Source organism: Mustelus asterias, chromosome 7 (genome assembly GCF_964213995.1).
Source record: "Mustelus asterias chromosome 7, sMusAst1.hap1.1, whole genome shotgun sequence".
NCBI classification, from domain to species: Eukaryota; Metazoa; Chordata; class Chondrichthyes; order Carcharhiniformes; family Triakidae; genus Mustelus; species Mustelus asterias.
In genome coordinates, this window is record NC_135807.1 from 117595619 (window position 1) to 117607977 (window position 12359).

Genomic DNA, 12359 nt, shown 5'->3' on the forward strand with positions numbered 1-12359 from the left:
AACTTCCCTCTGCCATCTATAACTGGCCCTAAACTTGCCCTAACCAACCTTCTGTTCTTGACATACCTATAGAACGCCTTAGGATTCTCTTTAACCCTATCCGCCAAAGTCTTCTCATGTCCCCTTTTAGCCCTTCTAAGCTCGCTCTTCAACTCCCTCTTAGCCAATCTAAAGCTTTCTAGTGCACTACCCGAGTGCTCACGTCTCATCCGAACATAAGCCTCCTTTTTCTTTTTAACCAACAAAGAAACTTTTTTGGTGCACCACGGTGCCCTAGCCCTACCAATTCCTCCTTGCCTGACAGGGACATACCTATCACAGACTCGCAGTAGCTGCTCCTTGAAAAAACTCCACATGTCGGACGTTCCCAGTCCCTGTAATCTCCTAGTCCAACCTATGTTTCCTAATTCTCTCCTAATAGCCTCATAATTACCCTTCCCCCAGCTAAAACCACTGGCCCGAGGTTCATGCCTATCCCTTTCCATCACTAAGGTGAACGTAACCGAATGGCATGCTTGCCTTTATAGGACGGGGCATAGAGTATAAAAGTTGGGGTCTGATGTTGCAGATGTATAGAACGTTGGTTCGGCCGCATTTGGAATACTGCGTCCAGTTCTGGTCGCCACACTACCAGAAGGACGTGGAGGCTTTGGAGAGAGTACAGAGGAGGTTTACCAGGATGTTGCCTGGTATGGAGGGGCTTGGTTATGAGGAGAGATTGGGGAAACTGGGGTTGTTCTCCTTGGAAAGACGGAGGATGAGGGGAGACTTAATAGAGGTGTATAAAATTATGAAAGGCATAGATAGGGTGAACGGTGGGAAGCTTTTCCCCGGGTCGGTGGTGACGTTCACGAGGGGTCATAGGTTCAAGGTGAAGGGGGGGAGGTTTAACACAGATATCAGAAGGACATATTTCACACAGAGGGTCGTGGGGGCCTGGAATGTGTTGCCGGGCAAGGTGGTGGAGGCGGACACACTGGGAACGTTTAAGACTTATCTAGACAGCTATATGAACAGAGTGGGAATGGAGGGATACAAAAGAGTGGTCTAGTTTGGACCAGGGAGCGGCGCGGGCTAATTGTTCCTGGTTTCTCGTTTCAAGGCTTCATTCTATGATCATCTTGCTGGTGCCAGTACAGAGTGAGACTGCGGATAGTTGGGAACCTGTCTCGGGGGCAGGGAATTCATATGGTGTTCGTGGAAGTGGAAATGACTAGGGTTGGGAAGCATTTTCCGATCGGGGCCATTGTGATCTCCTGGACTCGTTTCGATCGCCTCAGGGGGTCGGAGAGGAATTTCCCAGATTTTTTTTCCCCATATTGGCCCTGGGGTTTTTCACTCTGGGTTTTCGCCTCTCCCTGGAGATCACATGGTCTGGAATGGGGGGGTGGGGGTAAGTTAATAGGTTGTAATGAACAAAAGCATCGTAGCTGTGAGGGACAGCTCGGTGGATAGGATATTGGTATGTAGATAGGCTGGAAAATTGGGCGGGGATCCTGGATTCAGGATTCAATCCTGGACCGGGGAGCGGCGCGGGCTTGGAGGGCCGAAGGGCCTGTTCCTGTGCTGTATTGTTCTTTGTTCTTTGTTCTTTGTAGGATGGGAATAGAGGGATATGGTCCCCGGAAGGGTAGGGGGTTTTAGTTCAGTCGGGCAGCATGCTCGGTGCAGGCTTGGAGGACCGAAGGGCCTGTTCCTGTGCTGTAATTTTCTTTGTTCTTTCTCCTCTTTGTTCTTTGTAATGTTCCCTTCGCCCTCGCCCTGAACTCTCATCATTCTGTCGTTCTTACCTATTTACACTCAGGTCTTCTTTCAGCTTATGTTCTGCAACCTTCCTGCTGCTCCCTCCATTGTATTCCCATTGAGATGCTTATCACCCAACTGCCTTTCCCTCAACTTCGGTACGAGCTGATTTTGTCAACAGTTCTCTTTCCTCGTGTCCCTCTCTGGTTCAAATCTGTCATCATCACCCCTCTCTCTTCAAATAGTTTTATTATTTATTTATTTATTTATTTATTAGTCACAAGTAGGCTTACATTAACACGGCAATGAAGTTACTGTGAAAATCCCCTAGTTGCAGCACTCTGGCGCCTGTTCAGGTACACTGAGGGAGAATTTAGCATGGCCAATGCACCGAACCAGCACATTGTTCGAACTGTGGGAGGAAACTGGAGCACCCGGAGGGAACCCATGCAGACATGGGGAGAACATGCAGACTCCGCACAGACAGTGACCCAAGCCGGGAATTGAACCTGGGTCCCTGGCACTGTGAGGAAGCAGTGCTAAGCACTGTGCCACCATGCCACCCTGAATCAAACCTTGGCCTGACCATCTTTGCAAACTATCATCCAGCTCCACCCTTATTTTGTTCTCCAGAATGCTGTCACCTCCCAAATCTGCAACAATATGAAAAAGGTTCTCTAAAAGTCACAAATAACATCCTGTGTGACTGCGACAAAGATAAACTTTCCCTCCTCATCCTGCTCGACCTATCTGCAGCTTTGACACAATTGACCACATCCTGCAGTACCTCTGCACTGTGATTCTGTTCCCTTTAGCTGTTATGGCTCTAAGCTCTGGAATTCCCTCTCTAAACCTTGCCACTGTTCTTGCTCTCTTTCCCCTTTTAAGTTGCTGCTTAAAATCTATATCTTTAACCCAGCTTTTAGCCATCTGGCCTATTTTCTCCTTATGTAACTTGATGTCCGATTCTGTTTTAGAATGCTTCTCTGAAGCACCTTGGGATGTTTTACCATATTGTAGGCACCATATAAATACAAGTTGTTGTTTTTATTGGCAGCATTTCGCAGGTAAATCTGACTGATTTTTTGCTGGGTTCATTATTAGCACCAGCCATCACTTTGCTTACTCCACTTAGAATGGGTGCTGGATTAAGAGTTGATTACAATCAGCTTTGGGTACAGTGAAAAGGATGTGGGCACATGAAGGTTCATGCCATATAATATGATATGAGTGGCTGTATGAGTACAACCTGAATTGTTCTTTTCCCATTATTGCACCCACAGCAACTGAGCCAATTCATCCATTGACTCCACCTTGACCGTATATGTCATCAAAATGTTGGCGACCTCTTAAAAAAAGCTGCTGACATTTTATATATATTCTGCCTTTGCAAAGGTTGCTTGAAAAGCAAACGTGCCTGACAGAACTCAATACCTACATGTGATAGCAGACAACTGGAATAGTGCAAAATATTCTTAGTTGCCGATTTGATGTCTCCTAAAGTCAAAGTCCTTTGAAGGAGTCACACGTGCTATGGATAAAGGAGAACTGGTTGATGTACTGTATTTAGATTTCCAGAAGGCTTTTGGTAAGGTGCTACAACAAAGGTCATTGTGTAAAATGAAAGCTTGTGGTTTAGGGAGTAAGATGTTGGCATGAATTGAAGATTGGTTTGCTAACAGGAAACAGAGAGTTGGCAGAAGTGGGTCTTTTTTCTGGTTGGCAGGATGTGACGAGTGGTGTGCCACAAGGATCAGTGCTGGGGCCTCAATTATTTACAATTTATGTAAATGACTTGGATGAAGAGAGTGAAGGTATGGTTGCTAAATTTGCTGAAGACACAAAGAGAGGTAGGAAAGTAAATTGTGAAGAGGGTGTAAGGAGGCTACAAAGGAACATTGACAGGGTCATTGAGGAGGACAAAAACCTGGCCTTTTTAAAATATATTAATTTGCATCGCTGGCTGGCCAGCATTTATTGCCCATCCCCAGTTGCCCTTGAACTGAGTGGCTTGCTAGGCCACTTCAGAGGGCAGTTGAGAGTCAACCACATTGCTGTGGTTCTGGATTCACATGTAGGCCAGACCAGGTCAGAACGGCAGATTTCTTTCCCTAAAGGACATTCGTGAACCAGATGGGTTTTTCTGACAATCAACAATGATTTCATGGTCATCAGTAGATTCTTAATTCCAGGTATTTTTTACTGAATTCAAATTCCACCATCTGCCATGGCAGGATTCGAACCCAGGTCCCCAGAACATTAGCTGAGTTTCTGGATTAATTGTCTAGCGATAATACCACTAGGCCATCGCCTCCCCTAATATGGAACATGGTATGGGCAAATGTGAAATTGTCTATTTTGGCAGAAAGAATAAAAAATAAGTTGATTATCTAAATGATGAGAGATGTAAATAGGTGAGAAGCAGTTCAAAGAAGGCTTCCTCGACTAATACCAGGAATGGGCTGGCCGACTTATGAGGAAAGGGTGGACAGGTTAGGTTTGTGTCCACTGGAGTTTAGAGGAGTAAGAAGCGACTTGGTCGAAACCTTTAAGATCCTGAGGGGTTTTGAGAGGGTGGATGTGATGAGGATGTTTCCTCTTGTCAGAGAGTCTAGAGCTAAGGGTCACTGTTTGAAAATAAGGAGTTGTTCATTTAAAACAGAGATGAAGAGAAATCATAGAAATCATAGAAATCCTACAGTGCAGAAGGAGGCCATTCGGCCCATCGAGTCTGCACCAACCACAATCCCACCCAGACCCTACCCCCATATCCCGACATATTTACCCGCTAATCCCTCTAACCCACGCATCTCAGGACTCTAAGGGGTAATTTTTAGCATGGCCAATCAACCTAACCCGCACATCTTTGGACTGTGGGAGGAAACCGGAGCACCCGGAGGAAACCCACGCAGACACGAAGAGAATGTGCAAACTCCACACGGACAGTGACCCAAGCCGGGAATCGAACCCGGATCCCTGGAGCTGTGAAGCAGCAGTGCTAACCACTGTGCTACCGTGCCGCCCTAAAGAGGGTAGTGAGTCTCTGGAGTTTCCTAAAGAGGGTAGTGAGTCTCTGGAACTCTCGTCCTCAAATGGCAGTGGAAGCAGAGTCGTTGAATATTTTTAAGGCAGTGTTGGATAGATTCTTATCATAAGATCATAAGATATAGGAGCAGAATAGGCCATTCGGCCCATCGTGTCTGCTTTGCCATTCAATCATGGCTGATATGATTCTCATCCTCACTCTCCTGCCTTCTCCCCGTAACCCTTGATTCCCTTATTAATCAAGAACCTATCTATCTCTGTCATAAACTCACTCAATGAGCTGGCCTCCACAGCCCGCTGTGGCAATGAGTTCCTAAATTCACCACCCTCCGGCTGAAGAAATTCCTCCTCATCTCAGTTTTAAAGGAGCGTCCCTTCACTCTGAGGCTGTGCCCTCGAGTTCTAATCTCGGGGAATTAGGAGAGCAAATTAGGAGAGCAAAAAGGGGTCACGAAATGTTCTTGGCAGACAGGATTAAGGAGAATCCCAAGGCATTTTATTCATACATTAGGAACAAAAGGGTTGTCAGGGAAAAAATCGGACCTCTCAGGGACAAAAGTGGGGAATTATGCTTGGAGCCCAAAGAAGTAGGGGAGATCCTAAATGAATACTTTGCATCGGTATTCTCAAAGGAGAGGGATGTGTTGACTGGGAGTGTCTCGGAGGGGAGTGTTGAACCGTTGGAGAAAATCTCCATTACAAAGGAGGAAGTGTTAGGTTTGTTAGAGAATTTAAAGACTGACAAATCCCCAGGGCCTGATGGAATCTATCCAAGGCTGCTCAGGGAGACGAGAGATGAAATCGCTGGGCCTCTGACGCAAATCTTTGTCTTGTCACTGGACGCAGGTGAGGTCCCAGAGGATTGGAGGATAGCTAATGTGGTCCTGTTATTTAAGAAGGGTAGGAAGGATAACCCGGGTAATTATAGGCCGGTGAGCTTGACATCCGTGGTGGGGAAGTTGTTGGAGAAGATTCTTAGAGATAGGATGTATGCGCATTTAGAAAGGAATAAACTCATTCACGATAGTCAGCATGGTTTTGTGAGAGGGAGGTCATGCCTCACTAACCTGGTGGAGTTTTTTGAAGAAGTGACCAGAATGGTTGACGAGGGAAGGGCCGTGGATGTCGTCTATATGGACTTTAGTAAAGTGTTTGACAAAGTCCCTCATGGTAGGCTTGTGAAAAAGGTTGGATCTCATGGGATAAAGGGGGAGGTGGCTAGATGGGTGGAGAGCTGGCTTGGTCACAGAAGACAGAGGGTGGTAGTGGAAGGGTCTTTTTCCGGCTGGAGGCCTGTGACTAGTGGTGTTCCGCAGGGCTCTGTATTGGGACCTCTGCTGTTTGTGATTCATATAAATGAACTCGAAGAAGGTGTAACTGGGGTGATCAGTAAGTTTGCGGACGACACAAAATTGGCAGGACTTGCAGATAGTGAGGAGCATTGTCAGAAGCTACAGAAGGATATAGATAGGCTGGAAATTTGGGCAAAGAAATGGCAGATGGAGTTCAATCCTGATAAATGCGAAGTGATGCATTTTGGTAGAAATAATGTAGGGAGGAGCTATATGAAAAATGGCAGAACCATAAAGGGTGTAGATACGCAGAGGGACCTGGGTGTGCAAGTCCACAGATCCTTGAAGGTGACGTCACAGGTGGAGAAGGTAGTGAATAAGGCATATGGCATGCTTGCCTTTATAGGACGGGGCATAGAGTATAAAAGTTGGGGTCTGATGTTGCAGATGTATAGAACGTTGGTTCGGCCGCATCTGGAATACTGCGTCCAGTTCTGGTCGCCACACTACCAGAAGGACGTGGAGGCTTTGGAGAGAGTTCAGAGGAGGTTTGCCAGGATGTTACCTGGTATGGAGGGGCTTAGTTATGAGGAGAGATTGGGTAAACTGGGGTTGTTCTCCCTGGAAAGACGGAGGATGAGGGGAGACTTAATAGAGGTGTATAAAATTATGAAAGGCATAGATAGGGTGAACGGTGGGAAGCTTTTCCCCAGGTCGGTGGTGACGTTCACGAGGGGTCATAGAACAAAGAACAAAGAACAAAGAACAGTACAGCACAGGAAACAGGCCCTTCGGCCCTCCAAGCCTGTGCCACTCCTTGGTCCAACTAGACCAATCGTTTGTATCCCTCCATTCCCAGGCTGCTCATGTGACCATCCAGGTAAGTCTTAAAAGATGTCAGCGTGCCTGCCTCCACCACCCTACTTGGCAGCGCATTCCAGGCCCCCACCACCCTCTGTGTAAAAAACGTCCCTCTGATATCTGAGTTATACTTCGCCCCTCTCAGCTTGAGCCCGTGACCCCTCGTGATCGTCACCTCCGACCTGGGAAAAAGCTTCCCACTGTTCACCCTATCTATACCCTTCATAATCTTGTACACCTCTATTAGATCTCCCCTCATTCTCCGTCTTTCCAAGGAGAACAACCCCAGTCTACCCAATCTCTCCTCATAGCTAAGACCCTCCATACCAGGCAACATCCTGGTAAACCTTCTCTGCACTCTCTCTAACGCCTCCACATCCTTCTGGTAGTGCGGCGACCAGAACTGGATGCAGTACTCCAAATGTGGCCAAACCAGCGTTCTATACAGCTGCATCATCAGACTCCAGCTTTTATACTCTATACCCCGTCCTATAAAGGCAAGCATACCATATGCCTTCTTCACCACCTTCTCCACCTGTGTTGCCACCTTCAAGGATTTGTGGACTTGCACACCTAGGTCCCTCTGTGTTTCTATACTCCTGATGACTCTGCCATTTATTGTATAACTCCTCCCTACATTATTTCTTCCAAAATGCATCACTTCGCATTTATCCGGATTAAACTCCATCTGCCACCTCTCCGCCCAATTTTCCAGCCTATTTATATCCTGCTGTATTGCCCGACAATGCTCTTCGCTATCCGCAAGTCCAGCCATCTTCGTGTCATCCGCAAACTTGCTGATTACACCAGTTACACCCATCAAGGTGAAGGGGGGGAGGTTTAACACAGATATCAGACGGACATATTTTACACAGAGGGTGGTGGGGGCCTGGAATGCGCTGCCAGGCAAGGTGGTGGAGGCAGACACACTGGGAACGTTTAAGACTTATCTAGACAGCCATATGAACGGAGTGGGAATGGAGGGATACAAAAGAATGGTCTAGTTTGGACCAGGGAGCGGCGCGGGCTTGGAGGGCCAAAGGGCCTGTTCCTGTGCTGTATTGTTCTTTGTTCTTTGTTCTCTCCCACTTGTAGAAACATCCTCTCCACGTCCACTCTATCTAGGCCTCTCAGTATTCTGTGAGTTTCAATTACTCTGTAAGTTTATTCTGTAATTATTCTGTGAGCTCCAGATCCTCGATTAACAAGGAGATAAAAGGTTATCGGCGATAGGCATCTAAACAGGGTTGAAGTTAAAATCAGGTCAGCCATGATCTTATTGAATGGTGGAGCAGGCTCGCGATGCCGAGTGGCTTACTCCTGCACTAATTCGTATATTGGTATGTCGGAAGATGAGGCAGTGATCGGGACCTGGTCACTGCAGGCTATCCTTCCTATAAAACTGCATTGGGTGCAAGGCAGACAGGTTGATCAAAAACAGCTGGCAAAGTTATATTGCACTAGCTTTCTCTCCATAGTAATTCATCCAATTTTCAATGTGAGGAATGTCTACCAATTTGCAGCAAATTATTTTAAACTTAGGCCTCAGTTACATTGCTTAGGTTTCCAGGCAATTTCCCAGCACTTATGCCAACATATCACTCCCAAATACATTTGTTATGGTTTCCTGATGCAACGCAGAATAGTGGCAATGCAGTAACCAAATAAATATTGAAACACGTTTGCTGTTTGTCATTAATCATTTATCATTAACTAGCGGGGTAATTTATGTATGGATGCCATAATGGGTGCAGAAATCTAACCTGAGGAATATGGCTCTCTCAGACTGATTGTTAGGTTAATGTTAAGTAGTTTTGCGAAGCCAATACCAACCTGGCTGAATGAAATCTGGCTCAGAAAGTCCAATTATGGGAGTACAAAATTTGAGCCTTCAGGGCTGCAGTTTTTTTTACTGTGATATGTGTTATGGTTGTTGGTACCCAATAAAGGCTGTGACACTTTATCCCTGCAACACCACCTGACCTCCCTCTGTGTCCAGCCCAATGATGCACATTGATGTGACAAAATATTTGGAGTGAAGTTAGCATGTGTCCTTTCAGCAACTTCATAATACTGAGTTATGTGTCGCAGTGACTAACTAGCATGTAGAATGCATCCATTCTCCATGTAGCCTTAGGCAGCACTCTCCTGAGCAGGGTTGTCAGACAGCTCCCGGTTACAATGAAGGCGATGATAAGCTGATTAACTGACCTTACACCGACAAGAGATCTTTTGCCCCAGTTCACTTTAGAATGGTTTAATAAAAAAGGACAAATCGAAAAACTTCTATTTAATACCTGTTCAGTGTAGATTTTGAACAGCCAATGGTTAACAGGAGCTGTGACTCAAGACGCTGACAGGAGCCATATGGTAAGATGTGGAGTGGCATTTCAGGAGTTTTGGTGTGCAGTTCTGAGGAATTCTCATTAAGGTTGAAAAGGAGACTGACACACCTGGAGGCAAACTTCCAGATCACTAAATTATCCAATTTACTTCAGTAAAAATCCTAAAAGCTGTTGCCAACCATTAACAAGCAACAACCGATATGCTGATAGCAAAGACCATGTTCCTGTAGATTCCATTAGATAGACTTGTGACAGTGTTATCATGAAAGATATGTAATAGAAGACCGGCCTCATATAATATCACCATTTGGGAGGTAAAGACATCCTTCATATGTTGTAAGTTGCCAGACTCTAACAGAGGTAAAATATGACATGAATGTTATCCTGCTTTTTATATGATTCTTTTTACATTCAGTTCTCCCTCCCCAATTCAACCAATTTAAACCCATGCTATCCACCTTAAATAAGATTTGACATTTAGGACTGGACAGTCTTATTGGTCAGTGGACTGTGCAGAATATTTAAATATGAAACAGAATATAAAGATCCATTCTTCTCAAATGCAGTTTATTTATTATCCTTATTGACACAAAGATATAAGAACCTGAAGGATATTGACAAGGTATTGTGGGTTTCCTCTTGTGAGAGAGTCTAGAACTAGGGGTCAATGAGTAAAAATAAGGGGTCGCCCATTTAAATTGGAGATGGGATTAATTTGTTTCTCTCATAGGTTCGTGAGTCTTTGAAACTCTGTCCCTGAAAGGGTGGAGGAAGCAGGGTCTTTGAATATTTTTAAGGTAGAGGTGAATAAATTCTTAGTAAGTGAGGGGATGATAGGTTATTGGGAGTATGCAGATTTGGGGTTACTATCAGATCAGCCATAATTTTATTGAATGACGGAGCAGGCTTGAGGGGCTGAATGGCCTACTCCTGCTCTTTGTTCGTGTGTTTATAGGGCTGTCGAAGCTCAACCATTGAGCATGTTCAAAAATAGAAATTGATAGATTTCTGGAAACTAATCATATTAAGGGATATGGAGATAATAGGGGGAAGTGACACTGAACTAGATGATCAGCCATGATCAAATTGAGAGCAGGCTCGATGGGCTGAATGGCCCACCCCTGCTCATATGTCCCTATATTCCACTAAGTCTTAGTTTATGGAAGCAATAATTCAAGTTTATGATGATGAGGTTATCATTAGCAAGGAAAATGTGTGAAATATGTCAAAGTTCACCTTAATATGTTGCTTTCCTGCTGCTCCCTCTAATGAATTATCAGGATAAATGTAATATACTAACAGCTGGTATTTTGAAGATAATGTTGGCATTGCAGATAGCACTGTCGACATCAGATCACTTGCACAATTGATTACAATGGAGTTAATCCTAATGTTACCCAATGGCCCCCGATTGAAAATGCAACTTTACACAATGGTCACTGGCTGTGATATTCCAGCCCCTCCATGGCAGGCTTTCCAACCATGATGTGGAGATGTCGGCGTTGGACTGGGGTAAGCACAGTAAGAAGTCTCACAGCACCAGGTTAAAGCCCAACAGGTTTATTTGGTAGCACAAGCTTTCAGAGCGCTGCCCCTTCATCAGGTGAGTGGGAGTTGTGTTCATAAACAGGGCATATAAAGACACAAACTCAATTTACAAGATAATGGTTGGAATGCCAGTCTTTACAGGTAATCAAGTCTTAAAGGTACAGACAATGTGAGTGGAGAGATATTTAAGCACAGGTTAAAGAGATGTGTATTGTCTCCAGCCAGGACAGTTGGTGAGATTTTGTAAGCCCAGGCAAGTCGTAGGGGTGACAGATAGTGTGACATGAACCCAAGATCCCAGTTGATCCTCGTGTGTGCGAAACTTGGCTATCAGTTTCTGCTCAGCGATTCTGCGATGTCATGTGTCGTGAAGGCTGCCTTGGAGAACGCTTATCCAAAGATCAGAGGCTGAATGCCCGTGACTGCGGAAGTGTTCCCTGACAGGAAGAGAACACTCCTGCCTGGTGATTGTCGAACAGTGTTCATTCGTCCGTTGTCTTGGCGTCTGCATGGTCTCCCCAGTGTACCATGCCTGGGGACATCCTTTCCTGCAGCGTATCTTTCCGCACAACCGCCCCCCCCCCCCCCCCCTGCCCCCCCCCCCCCCCCCCCCCCCACCCACCCACCCCACACCCACACATACATTTACTGGACCGCTCCTCCTTCCATGACCTACTGTTCCATTTTTAAGCCTCCTACCCCACCAAACTCTACTTTCTCAGCATGCCCTTCCTTTCTCCTGCCTTCCCTCCCCCACGCCTTCTGTCCTGCCTCCCATCCTAGTCTCCTTCCCACTTGGGCACCTTATCCATTACCCGCCAGCCCAGCCTGTTCTTAAAAAAAAGATCAAATCAGTCTTGAGTCCCCATGTGCAGCACAATGGGAGAGCCAAGATATTAATTTCTATGTATCAGTGTTCAAGCTGTACAAACTTGAATTTGTTTAAAATTCAGTTCACATTATGGTGTTTCAGGCATCTGTTTTTCATTCTGGGATAGACTGATATCTAAACAGAGTTTGACCTTGGGGATACCACTACAATGCCGGCTATTATAGTCTCAATGGAAAATCTAAATACTGTGTGGCAAAGGAAATTTTCATCAAAATATTATCACTCAGTCTCCATGATGTGCAAAAAAACCTCTGAGACCAATTAAGGTTTTCTACAAACTCACGATTTTCGGGCAAGGCTTGCACTGCTAGGCCAGCAGTAGTCTGGTACTGCACTTGAGATTTGCCCTTTCTTCATTTCAATGTCTTGCTAAATGGATCATTTTCAGCATCTCACAAAACTGCTACGGGATAAAATCCATAACTCGCCACCATCTTTTCTTTTAATAGGATGAGACCTGTGCAGCAAATCATTTTGGCTCTTTCTTTTTAGAGATGCAGGTTTGTCCAAGAAGCTGTAAAGGCACAAAGCATTTCTCTTGAATTGTTGTGTGAGAGCGACTGCACGTAGTGAAATGCTGTCCAACAATATGGCCCTCAGGGAATGACCCCTTAAAGGGGCCATGCTACCACA